The 17,005-nt window shown below is 41.9% G+C and overlaps 1 protein-coding gene across 4 annotated transcripts in view; it reads left to right on the top strand.

The window, feature by feature from the left end:
• Positions 1–4,814: 4,814 nt before the first annotated feature.
• ERC2 (ELKS/RAB6-interacting/CAST family member 2) overlaps positions 4,815–17,005 on the top strand; it is an 847,094-nt gene continuing 834,903 nt past the window's right edge. For all 4 annotated transcript variants that reach the window (XM_054694730.1, XM_037501575.2, XM_054694735.1 and 1 more), the window contains exon 1: positions 4,815–4,922. The gene's annotated coding sequence lies outside the window, so the exon portion shown is untranslated. The remainder of the gene's footprint in view (positions 4,923–17,005) is intronic.

Genomic DNA, 17,005 nt, shown 5'->3' with positions numbered 1-17,005 from the left:
TGAAAAGTTAATGGAAACCAGGGCGATGAAGAAGTTAAAGTAATTTTTACCTTTTATGAACATTTAATAAACATTTTTGCAAGCTCTGAAAGACTTGCATTCCTCAAGGTTACAGATTAACAGTCAATGGTGAATTAATAAAGGTTTTTCATATTTACAAACATCTTATTCCATTTGAAGTCAATTGTTAGTAGGTAATCATGCCAGTAAGAAAATTTTGTTTCATTGAGGTAACATTAATTTATAACATTATATAGGTTTCAGGCACAGTATTATAATTTGAGGTCTGTTTATCCTGTTTATTATCCCCACCAAAAGTCTAGTTTCTACCCACCACTGTATAGTTGACCCCTTTACCCGATTTACCTCCCTTCCACCCCTTGCCCCCTCTGGTGATCACAATTTTGTTCTCATAATCTGTAAGTTTGTTTTGTTCATTTGTTTTGTTTCATGTTTTTTTTTTTTTTTTTTTTTTTTTTTTTTTTAGTTTCAGGTATATGTATTTATAGTCTCACATGTATATACTAATTATGTTCCCTATCAAAAGTCTAGTGTCCATCCATGGGCCTTTTTTCTTTAATGACAGTGCAATGATATTTCTCTTAAACTAAAATCTACCCTCCTAGGAGATGTATACAAATAACCTCATGCCTAAAAAGGACAGGTAATTGTTAGTTGTTTAGGGATTTCTCATCTAGCTAGATTCTTCTGTGGCTTTTGACTGTTATTGAGCTACTCAGTCATACTCAAGGTGAATCACCAAAGGCGATGTTTCCTGTATGCTCTCACTCTTCATCATGTATCTCTGCTCTGACCACAAAGCACACTGTGATACCTTCTGGATGGCTAAATTCAAACTCCCCCAAACAAGGCCCATAAATTATTCCTAAAATTTCCACACTCCTCTACCTCCCACTTCTAACTTCATTTCCAGTCTTAGTGGATGGCATGTTATCCATCCAGCTGCTCAAACCAGACTCGTGGGAGTATTCTTGTCTCTCCTCCCATGTATTATATCCAACCATTCACTAAGGCCAGTTGATTTTACCTTGTTAATTCTGGAGCCAGACTGTCTGGGTTTGACTCTCAGGCCTGACACTTTCTGTGTGATCTTGTTAAGTTACTTTACTGCTTTGTGCCTTAGTGTCTTAGTCTGTAAAATAGACACAATAATGGTATCTAAAGGGCGACAGTCAGGAATAAGTGAGGCAATGCACTTAAACTGCTTGGAACAGAGTCTGGCACATAGCATGGACTATATGAGTATTTGTTCTTTGTTATCATTGGATTTGAAATGAATGCAAGAAATCATAATGAAAAAAGTGTGTGTGTGTATGTGTGTGAGAGAGTATATGAGAGAGAGAGAATTTTATACCTTTGTATCATTGTGAAACAAGAACAGTCATTTCCAGCCAGTTTTCAGTTCCAGGACCACTTGGCCCTGATATCTACTTACTGAGCAGGTTTATGTGGTCATTAATGGTGAGAGAACTGATTTGGCACCTTGGGGCTTTACATATAGTTATTTTTTCATTGTAGATTTTTCTTTTATGAATCTTTCTATTTGACACACATGCATGTATGTATGAATAGTTTTCCTATTGCTCTGGGCTCTGATATGGCACTGGGTAAAGCTGATGGAACTAGCTGATTGGGGTACATGTGTGGTATAAAGAAAAGAGAGGGATCAGAGATCGTTGTAATTTTAGACTGGAGCAACTGGAATAAATGGTGATGTAATTAATTTTATAGGAAACTTTGGGACAGAAGATGTTAGGTACATGAAATCCACAGTTCTGACTGGGACAAATCAAGTTTGGGTTGCCAACATTGGAGATATAAAGTAAACAAATATTAAGTCTTTCAGGCCTTCAGGAATCCTAGTTTGTCTACATGACTGTCTATTGTCCTCTATGCAGACTAGGACCCTTGGTAGGTCTTACACCTCATTTCCTGATGACTTCTGCTTTATGGTTTTGGGTGCTGTAGATCTGACTTGGGCTGCCGTGGTCCAGAAGCTCATTATTCAGTACAGCTAGCTGACTCATTCTCATGGCTCAATTTAAAATCCTGGGGAGATGGGCCTCCCTGGTGGCACAGGGGTTAATGTCTCATCGCTGTCACTGGCCAATGTGGCATGAGTTCGCTCCCAGGCCAGGGAGCTAACCCATACGATGTAGCAGACCTCTCCTGTCTTATCCGCTGCTCCCCTCAGCAGTGTATTTCAGTGGATCTGCCTGTTCTGCTCCCCACTCTGTCTCTGGTGAATCCTCTCACCCCCCCACCCTTGTACCTAAGGCCTCTACTCCAGTTCCTGTATGCACAAATAAATAAAATATATCTTTTAAAAAAATAATAAAATAAAATACTGGGGAGACAGCCTATGAGGCCCCACCCAAGGGCAGCTGTTCACTAAAGATCCAGTCTCGTGTGGCTGGTTTCATAAAGCTTTATCCTTTTATAAGCTGTATTGCAATTGCCTGTTATCTTATCTGTCTCCCTTAGACGCTGTATAGTCCTTGAGGGTAGGGGCTCTGAATCCAGAAGAACTAGTAAAGAGTAGGTGCTCAGTATTTGCTGAATGAATAAATGAGTGAATGTATGAGGAAAAATATCTGCCATGAAAGTGTGCTCTGACATGCTGGAAAAGAGGTAACCACAATGGAAAAAGATGTGAAAAGGTAACAAAGCAAAGCAAAACAAAACAAAACAAAAAAACCTGGAGTCACATAACATGTTTTATAAACTATTCCATGTTTTGTATTTTCTGTCCTCGGGGTGCGATCCCGTAGTGTATATCTAAGCACTTTGGGTTCTGTATCCACATTCCACCCCCCATCCTATAATGTATATTTAAACATAAAGTTAGAGAATTTTAGCTCTGGAGGAAATCCTTAGATCCTTTAGCTCTGCTTTTTAATTTCTCAGATTAGAAAGATTAAGTCCCAGAGGAGGCAAAGATGACTTTCTTAAGATCCCTAAAACTTTCTTACAACTTGTTCTTATAAGTTGCTTTCTATTTAAAGTGATTATTCTTAACTTTTTCTGGGTCAAGGATCCAATGTGAAAGAAGTCTGCTGAAACTCTATCTCTGGAGGTAAATGTACATAGGCATTGAAACAAGAAATTGTCCCCATGAAGTCCAAGGATTTCTGCTAAAAACTCATGGGTCAAAGGAAAAGAAGATGGGTGGCCAAGAATAGAGAAATGTAGACATAGATTTAAACACTTTGTTAGCTGGGCATGTTACTTGAGTTGGCTGGAAGATAGTAAACATCTTAAAGAGTCTTTGTGAGAGTAGTTGAGAAACAGTAAGTGCTGCACATAGGTGGCACTTAGTACATGTTGGTCACATTTCAAAAGATATGGGATTTTAGAATTCTCAAAAGACTCTCAACAAGGGTTTCTTATAGAAAACAGGGCTTTTCAGTGGATGCTGTCAAGGGTGTGCATAGGAAACTACACAAGTGTTGCTTGCTTCAGTACCTAGAATATCCAGGTTAACAGAATGAGTCTGATTTCTTGGTGAGTGAACGAAAGAAAAGGATGAGGGCAAAGAGGCCTCCGGCGTCACGTGTCTGAAAATCCTTAAATACAAGACAGAGGTGTAAAAGAAAGGCTTAAGAACAGTGTTTGGACTGGAACAGTAAGACATCCTTCCCTTTCAGAGTCCACTCCTTCGTATAATATTTGAATTCCCATCAAGGGAGGGAAGGAGGAGTCATCTAGCCTCTGTGCTGATTCCATACTTTGCTCACCCAGACATACCATACTGGATTTGCTTTTTTTTTTTTTTTTGTCTGAGCTTCCCAGCAGGAGGAGTCTGGAAGCCAACTCATCAGGCCAGGAAAAAAAAAAAAATCACCACTCTATCCTGCAAACTGACTACTCAGTGAGCCACCAAATGTGGAGATGCCCATGACATTTCCAGGTACCCTCCCTAATATAAAAAAGGAGCAACTGGGGTTTCAAGACTTGCTGGGTAGAAGCGTTTTCCAAAGAAGAACTTGCCTAAATTCCTTTGCACATCACCCTGAGGTGTATCTACGAACTCAGAAACCGTCTTTCTACCTTGAATGGGATGAGGCATGCAAGGGCCCAGAGGAGGGGCAGTCAATGAATGATGGTGATAATGGTGATGATGATGATGATGATGATGATGATGATGATTGTTTTCTCTACCTCCCTTCTCTCCTTTCCTTGGATGAACAAGAAAGCAAAAACCTTAAGACATCCCTTCATCCTCCTGAAGAAGATTAAGCTACTGGAAGGTGTCAAGGTACGGGAACCTTGACCCCAACTCCAGGGCTCAACTTGACAGATAGTTGCATGCCCTCCACTGTCCCGGAAGCCACCTGACTGGTCCCGGGAGTGCCTGGCAGCTTCTGCAGGCGGGGTACCCGGGTAGGGGCGTCGGCTACGGGAGATGACAACGGGGCGCTTAACCCGGCGGCCTCCAGGGAGGAGGCGCTTTGGAGACCCCCCGCCTTCCTCACCCTGCCGGGGCTGGGCGCTCTCTGCTGCCCCCCGCGGAGGCGCCTGTGGGGGGGCCCCGGCCCAGACCCCCCCAGCGGCTCCTCGGGAATGCTGGGAATGTGAGTCAGGGCCGTGGAGAGAGCGCGCCCGCCGAGTGGCGGGGCGGGGGGCCCGGGGAGCGCAGCTCTGGCGGCGCCTCGCGAGCGCGCGTCTCGGACTGCGGCGGGTGCCGCCCCCTCGGCCGCCAGCCCCGCCCGGCCCGGCGCCCGGCCCCGGCCCTGCGAGCGCTGCCCTCCCTCCTCCTCGCCCTCCTCCCCAGCCCGCTCCTCCTCCTCCCGCTTCTGCTCGTTCGGGCTCCCGCTCCGGCTCTTCCCGGCTGCCCGGGGCCAAGGCGACGTGAGGTTGTAAAAATCCATGTGGGACGGCCCCGGGCGAGCATCGGAAAGGTGAGACGCGCCGCCGGCTCCCTCGGGGTGCTGCGTCTCGGCACCCCTCGTGCCGGGTCCCCCTAGCTCGTGGGGAGCTGCAATGCGTTATCGGGGGGAGCCGAGGGGTGCACCATCCGCCTCCGCGGGGGCTCTCTGGGGCGGGGTATAGGATGGGGCGGCCTAAGGGCGGATTTGCCTGGATGTAGAAACCCCCGGATTTGAACAAGTGCACGGCTCTCTCCGGCGGCCCCGGCCACCTCCCGCAGTCCCTGCCCGGCAGCCACCCTCACTGCCCTCGCCTCTCATCCCCCCCAGGGCCCCTCTTTCGCCTGGCTTGCCCTCTCTTCCCTCGAGGGGTGGGGTGTTCGTGGGGGCCGGGGTCTGGGGGAACCCCAGCAAGAACAAAGTGGAGAAAGGTGGAGCCCGAGCCCAGGGGGTGGGATGCCTGGCCGCCTCGGTGGGCTCCGAGGGGGAGTGTTTTTTAAAAAATCCGTGTCAGGAAAAACGAAGCCGGATTTATTGGGGAGGGGTGGTGGGTGGTGGTGTCTGAAAATGAAATGAATACGATGTGACATTAAACTGAACGACAATGCTTCCCTCCCTCTCCTTATCTCTGAATTATACAAGAAAACGGATACTTAGAGGGTGGTACCTAATTTTTCTTTCTTTCTTTCTTTCTTTCTTTTTTTTTTTTAAATTACTGTCTGAGCCTTTGCAAGATCATCTTAGGACAGTGAAGATTAAGGGCGCCTTTGGTGCGGGATAATGAAACAGCGCTCGTAAACTCTCGGGTAGGCCCTGCCTTATTTATTTTGTACTTAAGGGTCTCTGTTCTCCTTGTCAAAGAGGGAGGGTCCGCTCGGTTACGAGCGGATCGATTTTAGGCGGCTACCTGCCTTTGCTGGATGAAAAGCAATTTACTCCCGGAGCGGTGAATTGTCAGTTCCCTCTGTGATTGACAGCCATACCTGCCACTTATGTGGGCAGAACGGAGACCGGTGGAACCCCAAGAGCCAATCAATGCACGCGAGAGGAGGGCAGTTCCCACTTGCCATGGTTAGTTTCCTGGTTGGCTTTTTAAATCAGTGGTTTTCCTTAACCATTGGTTTCCACCAGGTATGAGGCTCCAGCTGTGAGAGACAGACAAGTGGAAAGAAAACTCTTCAAAATGGTCCTAGAAGCAAGTATGCATGATCTGTGTTCCCCGCCTCCTCTTATTAGTTGTAGTATTTGGGGATGCTGAGACTGTATACTTGAAAATGAAATGAATCGGTGTGAAGAATGAAATGGCAGGGTTTAGAAGGGTGCTGTGTTTTAGAATTGTCCATCTATTCCTCTAGAATTTCAAGCTCCTCTAAGAGACACCATTTGCTGTGAGCTATTTGGAAATGGGTGTGGCACTGTCTCCTATAGTCACTTTAGGTTTTGTAAAGTCACATTGGTTCTCAGTATGCACTACTTCTTGCTTGGCTCTGTTGGATGGATTTATAAGATATTTTTGAAGCAGACAAACTTTTTTTTTTTTTAAAGCATGAGTGGATTCTTTTAGTTTTGACAATATAGCTAACTTCTGGAAGTGAGGGGCTGTCTTTTTCTCTTATGTGGCATACCAATTTGGAGGTGGCAGTGAGGTCAAGGGAGAGCCTTTCTGAAGGGTAAAACAGTTTGCTTTTAAGGTGAGTTTGCTTGGAAGCTGAGCCATCTTGTCAGTCTGCTTCTGTGTTTTAATAAAAGCCTTGTACAGTTTGAGGAGGGTGGTGCCTGGATGGTGACAGAGCGTGGCTTTCACCAGAAAGACTTTCATGGGTAGGTGGATTGTGGGAAGAAGGACTAAGTCCTTCTCGATTCTATACTGGTGAAAGGTGTATTTTTCAATGCCCTTTTTCCCTGAATTCATTAGAAATTTACTAATTGGTCCAGAGAGTTGTTACCTTATGATCCCGTACCTGGATGTGAATATAAAGCAGTGAATTCAGCATTTCATGAATAGATTGTAAGCCAGAGTGCAATGATTAGATGGCCTTAATTTAGAAGCCAGGTTTGTCAAGGTAGTATTATTACTATTGCTGTTACTTTTGTTATTATTATTATTATTATTATTAATATGTTATTATTGCATATGCTTACACTTTTTATTGTCTTTTTTAAGCCTTGCAGAGTCCTTATGCAGTAGGTTATGGATGAGAATATTATTATCCCCAAATTATAGATGAGAAAGTTAAAAGGAATTAAGTATTTTGCTACAGCTTATTGTGAGAGTAACAATTTGAGTCCAGGTTGATCTGACCCAGAGCCCGTGACCTTGGCCATGGCCTTGAATTCAAACTGGTTGTATGGTCTTCATGTGTGTGGGCTAAAGTTTGGGCTCTCCCGGCATATATAGGGCCTATTCTGTTTAGAATCCACTATGATGTTGGTGGTCTTTGCAATGTACAGTTGTCTTGCCTTTTGAAGACTTTTGCTTCTACCAATAGGCAAATCTTGTGACTATATTATATATTTTCAGTAGATTAGTTTTGGCCCAATGGAAATTTGATCTAAACTTAATGATGATGACTTAAAAGAAGGTAAAACAAAACAAAATCCATACTCTTTCTTGTTTCCTCATACCTAAAATGTCCAGTTAAATTTTCGTATAGGTCTTAGTTGAATACAGGTTGGTAACATCATTCCATTGGATCTTTTTGTTTGTTTTTGCTAAGGCATTTGGATTTTACTTTCTCTTTCCCTTACAATGTGACTCTTTTCCAACAGTGATTAAGCAAATCAAATTTAAAATTCTCCTACTAAAATATTATGGCCCTATTGTTATATTAAATTGGAAAAGTCACAAAATTAAAATCTCAATGGTCATAGTTTACCAAAACAGTAAGGTATTTCTTTTCTTTTCTTTCTTATATGTATTTTTTATATCATTATTCATTTTTGTACACTATATGCTTTCTCCTCTCAGGTGGAATTGCCATAAAATTCCCACCACCAATTCACCCTTGCTCCATCACCATAGTCCCTGTGCTCTTCCCTTTCCTGTTTTGACCCCTCTTCCTCCTCCTCCCCATTAGAAGTTCTCTGATTTATAGTTGCCTCTTAATTTTGTTTTTTAATTTATTTTAATTATTTTGTTTTCCTGATCCCTTATTTGTTTCCCCTCTATTCCTCCTATGAGTGAAACCATCCAATATTTTCCTTTTTCTCTCTGGTTTATTTCACTGAGCATAATCACTTCCAGCTCCATCCATGTTGCTGTGAATGGCATGAGTTTATCTTTTTTGATTGCTGTGTAATATCCCATTGACTATATATACAACATCTTCTTGATCCAGTCATCAACTTTTGGGCATTTGGGTTGTTTCCATAGCTTACCTATTATAAATAGTGCTGCAGTAAACATAGGGGTGCAGGTATCTTTTTGAATTAATGCTTTTGTGTCCTTTGGGTAGATTCCTAGGTATGAAATTGCTGGGTCATATGGAAGCCCCATTTTTAGCAGTTTGAGGGAACTCCACACAGCTCTCCATAGTGGTTGGACCAGTTTGCATTCCCACCAGCTGTGGAGGAGAGCTCCTTTTTCTCCACATCCTCACCAATATTTGTTGTTTCCAGAAACAGGAAGGTGTTTCTTCGTCCACTCACAGGTCTCCAGGTTGAATGTGATTTGGATGACATGGGCTGGGCTTCATGGACTGACTCTTTTAGGCTGTGGGTTGGCTTCTGGTCTGTTCCACTTGTTTTCTGGGCCCATCCTGACTGGGCATGTTCTTCTCATGGAAGATCATTGGAGCCAAGAGCCAAGCCGAATTACCCAGGCAGATGTTACTTCTGTTAACAGTCTTTTTGGACATAATAAGTCACACGGAGAAGCCCACCCATGGGTAGTAGTAGACTGGCCCAAAGTAGGGGAGGGACTATTTGAAGAGCTGTAATCTGAACTCTTGCAGTGTGTAAATAGTGTGGTGAGCCTAAATAATTTAATATATTTTTTCTCATTCTTGGAGAATGCAGTCCTTATTCCTTCACTCCCTCCCCGTCTTTATGATATGAAATGTCATAGTATTTAACTATTTATTTATTTAAAAATTTATTTATTTATGCATGTAAGAGCTGGGGTGTAGGCCAGAGGTGCGGGGGTTGGGGTGTGAGAGAATCACCAGAGACAAAGTGGGGAGCAGAACAGGCAGCTCTACTGAAATACACTGCTGAGGGGAGCAGCAGGCAAAACAGGAGAGGTCTGCTGTGCCATGTGTGTCAGCTCCCTGGCCAGGGATTGAACTTGTGCTGCAGTGGCTGCTGATAGCTTCAGAATGCAGAGACACAACCCCTTGTGCCACCTGGGAGGCCAGCATTTAACTATTTAAATACAAAAGTCTAGTATTTAACTTTAGCATTTCAGAACTATACCATGTTTGATTCTAAAGTATCAGGTATGAAAATGTGCATGAATTACTCAAATTATGAAGGCCCTATTTACCAGACCAAGGTACTATGCTCAGTAGATTGCACATCAGAGATTTTTGTGTTGTTGTTTGATGTGGGTCCTGCCACCGTAGAACTTATTAAGAGTGGGTCTCAGGAGAGACTTCTTGGATGGCATTTTCCTGGATAGTTTGAAAGATACAGATAGAGCAGTGGGATAGAGTAGAAATGTGAGGAGCACATATAGATATGAGTTATTCCATTTGGCCAGAGGGTAAGGTAGGTGAGTATCATTTTGTCATTACAAAATGAAAACTGTGATAATAGCAGTAATATTTACAGCTTAATTTTTATTGAGCAGGCAACTATGTGCTTTTATCTATTTTTATTTATTTTCTTTTATTTACATAAAATATCTATTTTAATATTATGATAGACATTGCTGATTGCCTATGCATATTCAGCTCTCCAACTAAAGGAACCTCAGTTTTGTTTGGGATGGGAATATATTGTTCTCACTTTCCCAGACTCTCTTGCAACCTGGATGGTAATGAGACTCAGGACTTTTATCTAATGATATGTGTGGATTTTGTTGAATGGGGATTTCCTGAAAGCTTGAGGAGAACACACATGACTAGTATACTGCAATACTGTGTGGCCCCTTTCTGCTTCTTGCTGCTGGAAACTTGAGTACAATGTCTGGAGAGGCAGCAATCAACTATAACACTAAAAATAAAACCTTGTATTAGGCGCTATGGTGATGGTGCACCGGTAAATTGGTGGTGGGAATTTTATGGGCAGTACCTGAGAGGGGAAAGCATGCATTGTACAAAAAGGAAGACTGATGTTAAAATATATATGTATAAATACACACACACATATATAAAATAAATAAATGAAAAAAAACCCCTGTATTAAAAATGGCAAAGCTGGAGTCTGGAAGGATCTTGGTCTTGATGACATTGTTGAGCCATAGTACCAGCCTAGACTGCCTTCCCCTGTACTTGTTATTACATATAACAAATAACCTTCTCACTCTTAAGCCACTATTTGTTCTCTGTAGTCAAACATAATCTTTACTGATAAATAACTTTTTAAGAGCTTCTCTAAGTAGATGCTCTCATACTTTATAGGTAAACACATAGAAACTCAGATTATGGACTATGTCATTTTGACTTTCCAGTCCATTGTCCTGCTTTTGATCGGGCCGTACTATAGTAGAGAGAATGCTGGAAAAGTAGCTTGGGGTAAGATTGAGGAGGCAAATGGATTCCAGTTTGAAAAATTTGAATTTTTATTTCAGGGGCTGTGTGAGTATAAGATAATTAGAAAAAGAGACTGGAGGTTGGGAGGCCTTTGAGGCTTAAGGATGAGACACCCACTGTTTTAGTGTTAATGAAGGTGGAGGGAAAACTAGGCATATAGCAGAGCTGGAGCATGAGAAGAGAATGGAGTTGAGTGAACCCAAATCATAGTTGACTGTTAACCTGTAATCTTCTAAGAATAAAATGAAAGTCTCCTGAAGATTAGTATTAACTTCTACTAATCGTTTCACGTTTGCTAGGATGTAAGGAATGAGTAATGTAGAGAACTGTAATGGGATGTGAATCCTTGTTTAGTGCAAAAGGGTAGGAACTTCTACTTATGGTCCATAGTATTTATTGAGCCCTGGGTGACTTATATGACATGATTTTGTTCTAGATCTGGCTCCTTTGTGCCAGTTACAGGGAGCATAGATGAAGGGTAAAGCCAGAGGGTGGTGCAACTGTACAACAAATACTGTCATGAACTTATTTCTCCATCTGCTCAACATTCCAGAGCTTTCTTGGGGTTGGGTGGGGTCACTAACTTTCTGAGCTGCCCCTTTTTTTCCCTTCTCTACTTTTTTAGTCTGTAAAATAAAGAATTTAGTTTACATTGGTGATTTTCAATTTTTTTTTTCAGCTGTAGGAGCTTTTTTTTGTTTCCTAAATAAAAGCTTATCTGGAACGCTTAACGTATTTTGAGAAAACAGCAGAGTTTTCTGAAAGTTCAGAGTACAGAACTTGTTGTGTTGTCTGAGATGTCTTTATGTTGAGGCCATTGCTCTAATATTATCTCTACACATCTTCCCAGGTTAGGATCTTATATACCTTAGAGCTGTCCAGATGTTGTACTGGAGCATCCTCTTTCACAAATCCCTTTGTTATTCCACAGAATATCTTAGTATCTATGGTAGAAATTGTTCATGGCAGAATTAGCCATGCTCTCTCTCTTTCTAGGTGTAGGTCTAAAGTGATTTGTGTCACTTCTGTGCTAGAATATTGAATTTCCAGTGTGGTACCAAACAGGGCTCTCTTCTACTGTGATGATCACAGAAGCACATGTCGAGATGGAGCTTCCATACCTGGGTTCCTGAGTCGCTAAGTGAGCAACATTTCTGGTCAACTGGCAAATTTTGTGATTGAGCAATAAACCTCTGATTTAAGCCATTGAGATTTTGTGATTGTTGATTTGTGCAGCACTTTAAACAAGAGGCTTATTCTTACTGATACATCATCTTTTAGCAGAGCTACTAAGCTTTATTTAACTTAACTTACTTTTACTGTGTTTTCTGAATAACATGAAGGAAGCCTGGCCAACCTGTCCTTACTTTGTGCTTGGAAAAGCAGTAGGCAGGCATCTATATCAGCTGTCCATGTAGGTCTCTGTACCAATAGATTCTTTGAACTGGGTTGCTTATGCTCAATAATATTTATTTTCATATGAAAATGTCTGAAGATGTACTACGTAACGCACCTTACTTCCCTTACAGAAAGTCTTTAATGCTGTGTGCTGTGTGCCTTTTAGGCAATAGAATCGCAGTGGTGTGGGGGAGAATAATGATTATCAGTTACCATAATAATGGTTACTGTTAATTGAGTACTCATTCATTGATTTGAGAAATATTTATTGAGCACCTACTATATATAGGGTTTTGTGGTATAGAGAACTATATAGATAGTACCTCATTTAGAGTTTATACTCTAGTTGGTGGTCATGGAAAAGTTTGCTCTATGAAAGGTACCATTTATTGAGCACTAACCAGGTACCAGGTAATTTATATCCTTCATTTCATACTACCTCTAAAGTATAATATCCCCATATTTACTGAGAAGAAGCTGAAGCTCAATGAATTTGATAAACTCTTCATAAAGATAAGCACTTCTGCCTTTTGCTATATCCCCAGTATACTTGGGAGAATGTTTGACACATAGTAGATGCTCAATAAATATTTCATGGATGAATGAATGACTAGGAGGACTTGCTCAAAGTCAATGCCGTGGCAGAGGCAGAATCTGAACCCATATCTTCCCAACTCTCAAAGCTACCAACATAGTAGGAACAGTGTGTGGCTCCAATACCACAGAAACAACTGAACTCCCCCCAGACCACCCACCAGTGCAAATGCTATAAGTACCAGGAGGAGCCAAACTGAATTTCTTTCATAGCTTCTGCATGATTTGTTACTCACTTGATCTCAGTGCAGGGGAAGCCCAAGGCCAGTACCTCACTTAATTTAATTGCTGATATAATTATTCACCCCCCTCAGGTCATTTCACCTTCTGCCCTAGTCAAATTTCCTTAGCATTTGGCTGTCCCTATTTCCCAGGAGGTGCTTCAAATTTTGCTCTTAACCTTTTGGGTATTCCTTCTTCACTTCCATCTTCCAGATTTGTTGCTTTGAAGTTCCAGGAAATCTCTAGTTATTGGCACCAAATGGGCATTCGGCAAAATTAGAGAGAGAGAGAGAGAGAGAGAGAGAGAGAGAGAGGCAGTCAGCACTTTCAGAAAGGAACTTAAGTGATTACTTTTTCCTAGAAGCCAATAGAGAGATTTTTTTTTAAAGATTTATATATTTTTTGCATGCAAGAACTAGGGTACAGGCCAGAGGTACAGGGAGTGAGAGGATTCACCAGAGACAGAGTGGGGAGCAGAACAGGCAGATTAACTGAAATACACTGCTGAGGGGAGCAGTGGGTGAGTCAGGAGAGGTCTGCTGAGCCATGTGGGTCACCTCCCTGGCCAGGGATCGAGCTTGTGCTATAGTAGATGTGGTGAGCTTCATAGGTTGCGTCTTAACCCCTTGCACCACCAGCTTCTTAGTGTTGTGCTTAACCCCTTGCGCCACCAGGGAGGCCCAGGCCAATGGTGAGAGTGTAGCTCTGGTAATGAGGATTATGGGTGGGAGAGCACCTCTGGGATACACCTGTAGATGGAAGACCAGTGGCAATGTTTATAGATGCCTTCTGGCAGCTTTAGTTTGCCATAGTTTATTCTCCAGAGACTGTATTTTGCTCATTTAATTCTCTTGTGTATGTGCAGTGTTTGTGCGTGTATGTGTGTGGTCTGAGAGTGTAACTTCTCTTTTCCTGCCTTACAGCTTTCCACCCCTAAAAGTAATTGTCATTCTGTGATTTCAGGGTATGAATGAGTTGTAGGCAGCAAAATGCATTCCCCATAAATGTATTAAGAGCAAACTATTAATTCAAAGCAACTTCTCAGTGGCTCAAAGATAAGAGCTTGAATGGGAATTGAGCAATGTGACTGTTCTTTAGGAATGCTCTCAGATTCTTACGCAAGCTGTGAGAGGCTTTCCACTAAAACAGTATGGCTAATTATAGCAAGAAAGGGCAGAGTTTCATGTGAGAAATTAAACATAGTTGTGCACTGTAGTTACTTGTTCTCATGTAGTGAATTTCTCTAAAACAAGGTGGGGGTGGTTAGTGTGGGAAGTTCATCCTCTAGACCTGAGGTGCTTCAAAGGTGGGTTTGGAGTCTGGGAGCTGCTCTGGGGGTGGAGAAATCTGCTGTCAACATGGAATACTAAACAGGTCTGTAAGATGTGAGGTTGGGCTGGTATCATGAGCCCTGTTTTTTTTCTCAGTGGCATTGGTGGGCACCAAACTCTTACCAAGATGACTTTCTTGTGCCAATCAGTTCCATCCTAACTTAACACTGGGAGGAACAAGACTGGTTCAGAGGACAGGACTTTGTGGAGCAGTTTGCTCATTCTTTTTCATGCTCACCTCTGAGGTTTTCTTTCCTGCTAGGGATGTGTGTTTTTCCCTTCCCTCCAGGTAAAGTTCCCTCCTATTCCTTCTTTGTTTCCCATTTTGGCTATTTAACCTTATTATTTCTGAAACTTCAGGGGATGGGAGGGAAGCAGGTTGGGTAGTGGATGGGATAATAGCTTGTCATCCTTAGGGACTTATTGAAAGTAGGTCCTGTTTGATGTTGGGTGGATACAAAGGCAGCTGAGTCTCAGTGACTGCTGTTCATCATGCTTGTAGGCACGATGCAGTTAGCAGGGGTGTGCAAGGGAAATTCTTTACTTTTTTGTTAAGGCTGAGAACATACACAGACTTCATACACAGACTTCGAATACAAGGTGGCAGGCCACCTTGAATTCAACAACATGAATTGTTGCTTATAATAACTTCAGAGCAGAGTCTTTTGGATTTAGAGATGTGAACACTGACCTGCAAGTCAGGAGACCTATGTTCTATTTTTGGCTTTACCACTTGAAATTGTTTAATCATTTCCCAAAAGTACAACACTGCGAGTGCTGGAATGCTTGGTGCATGCTGGCTGCCCGCGACTTTACTTTTGTACAACTTTTACAACTTTTGTACATTGAACGGTGACATTGTTAAACTGCCTTTCATATGTTAATCTTGACTTCTGTGCTTTAGCTTAGGAACCAACGTTTTGAGGTCTTATATCAAGTGGTTTTATTTCAGCATAATCATCATATTTGTGCAGCACACTTTGTTTAATCATTGGAATATTTCTTGAATCTTGTTTTTATTGTGTAAAAAGTAAGTGGAAAATGGGAAAAGCAAGCAGTAAGATAGGGAGAAGTATGAGCTTCATAAATGTAACATAATTGAGGTAAAGATGGAAACCATTAAATATGCCCCCTATGACTGGTATTTACCCTCGGTCAGATGGTTGAGACTTAAATTGGCCAACTATATATAGTTGTGAGGGATAAGAACAAAGTTAAAGGCTATGCATATGTGAAATGTTGGAAAAAAGCTGTGGGGATTATGAATGATAAAGGGCAGGATGTAATTTGGGGTTTTATCATTTATTTTGGGAACAGAGCTTCACTTTTTAACATGTAAATCTAGTCCATTTTTATTTGCTCAGCCTTTTAAAAGAACACATTCAGAAAGGCATTTTTCTATAAAGTAGATGGTAGAAATTTGATTTCTTCTCAGTCATATTTAGGAGGGTCCACTAGACTCAGTAATGTATCCCTTTGGTTTGCTAATTGGCATAGGTGGTCAATGCACCAATAAAATTCTCCGTGTGTTTTGGTAAATGGTATATAAAGAGAAACAAAGCATATAAAGTGGTGCAGGTTTCTCCTCCTGCACCCCCAACCAAAAGTAGAGTGTTTCTATGAAAGCTTTTGTAAACCAAAATGGTTTAAAGAGAAGAACCAATTATCATTACTTTATATGAAAAATTGTTTGAGCATTTCCAGACCCCCCAAATAACTTACTAAATCATACCAAATAACACATCAAACCTAAAATAACACTAACATATAGTGAAAAGTAGGAATAATATGATAAATGCACAGCCTGTATAAGCATTTCCTGGGGAAGAAGCTTGGCAGGGCCACTCTCACTGCGCAGGGCTGGTGTCACCCCTATAAGAAGGGTTGCTGCAAAACAAATGGGGTGCGCTATTTTAACTTATTGACTTCTGTCATAAGAGTGAAAATCCTCTGGATTTTTTCAGCTAGCAAAAAGGGTACTAATGGAGGTCTTTCATAAAAGCAAAGTAGCTTAATGTGAACTTTCAAAAAGCCAGGGATTCCAGTCCTTAGCAAAGGACACAACTCAGTGAAATTTTGTGATTTCATGGTTTCTTCTGGTGTACTGTGGATCAGAAAGGCTAAATGAACCTTGCTCCTCAGTATATAAACCTTAGTGATGCCAAGGTGTAAACTGAAGCCTAAGAAAGAGAGGAGAAGAATTAAGGTTTGCATATCGTTAACCCTACAGCCTTCTAATTCTCTAGGGCAGGAGGGTGTGGGATGCTCTGTCTGCCTTTGAGAGGCTGGTGGGAGTTGGTTTAACTTCTTTTGTGGGCTCAGCCCACTACTAAGCAAAGAATTGACTTGGATGCAAAAATTCCAGTTCTTTATGATGTCTCTTAGTGAATTTAAATCATGGGAAGTGTTAGGCAGAAGATGTAAAAGAATAGCTCTTGAATTTCTAATCTTCTGAAACTCAGAGATATGGTTTATCTTCTATCAAAAATACAGATAACTTATTTTACCAGAAATCAAGAAACTCATATCAGGTACCTACTATGTGGTGGGCACTCTGCTAAACATGATCAAGAATTATTCCATTTTAAAGATTTTTATTTATTTATTTTTATGTAGAAGAACTGGGGTGCAGGCCAGAAGTATGGGGGCGGGGGAAGGGGTGAGAGGATTCACCAGAGACAGAGTGGGGAGCAGAACAGGCAGACTGACTGAAATACACTGCTGAGGGGAGCAGCGGGCTAGACAGGAGAGGTCTGCTGCGCCATGTGGGTTAGCTCTCTGCCGGGGATTGAACCTAGGCCTCTGTGGAGGGCCATTGAGGTGGTAGTGTTGATATTTAAACCTCAGGCCACCAGGGAGTCCCCAAGAATCATTTCAT

The sequence above is a fragment of the Talpa occidentalis genome, unplaced genomic scaffold (genome assembly GCF_014898055.3).
Source record: "Talpa occidentalis isolate TD23 unplaced genomic scaffold, MPIMG_talOcc4v2.1 talOcc4.10, whole genome shotgun sequence".
Taxonomy (NCBI): domain Eukaryota; kingdom Metazoa; phylum Chordata; class Mammalia; order Eulipotyphla; family Talpidae; genus Talpa; species Talpa occidentalis.
Note: the sequence above shows the minus strand (reverse complement) of the source record. Positions and strands in the feature narration are given on the sequence as shown.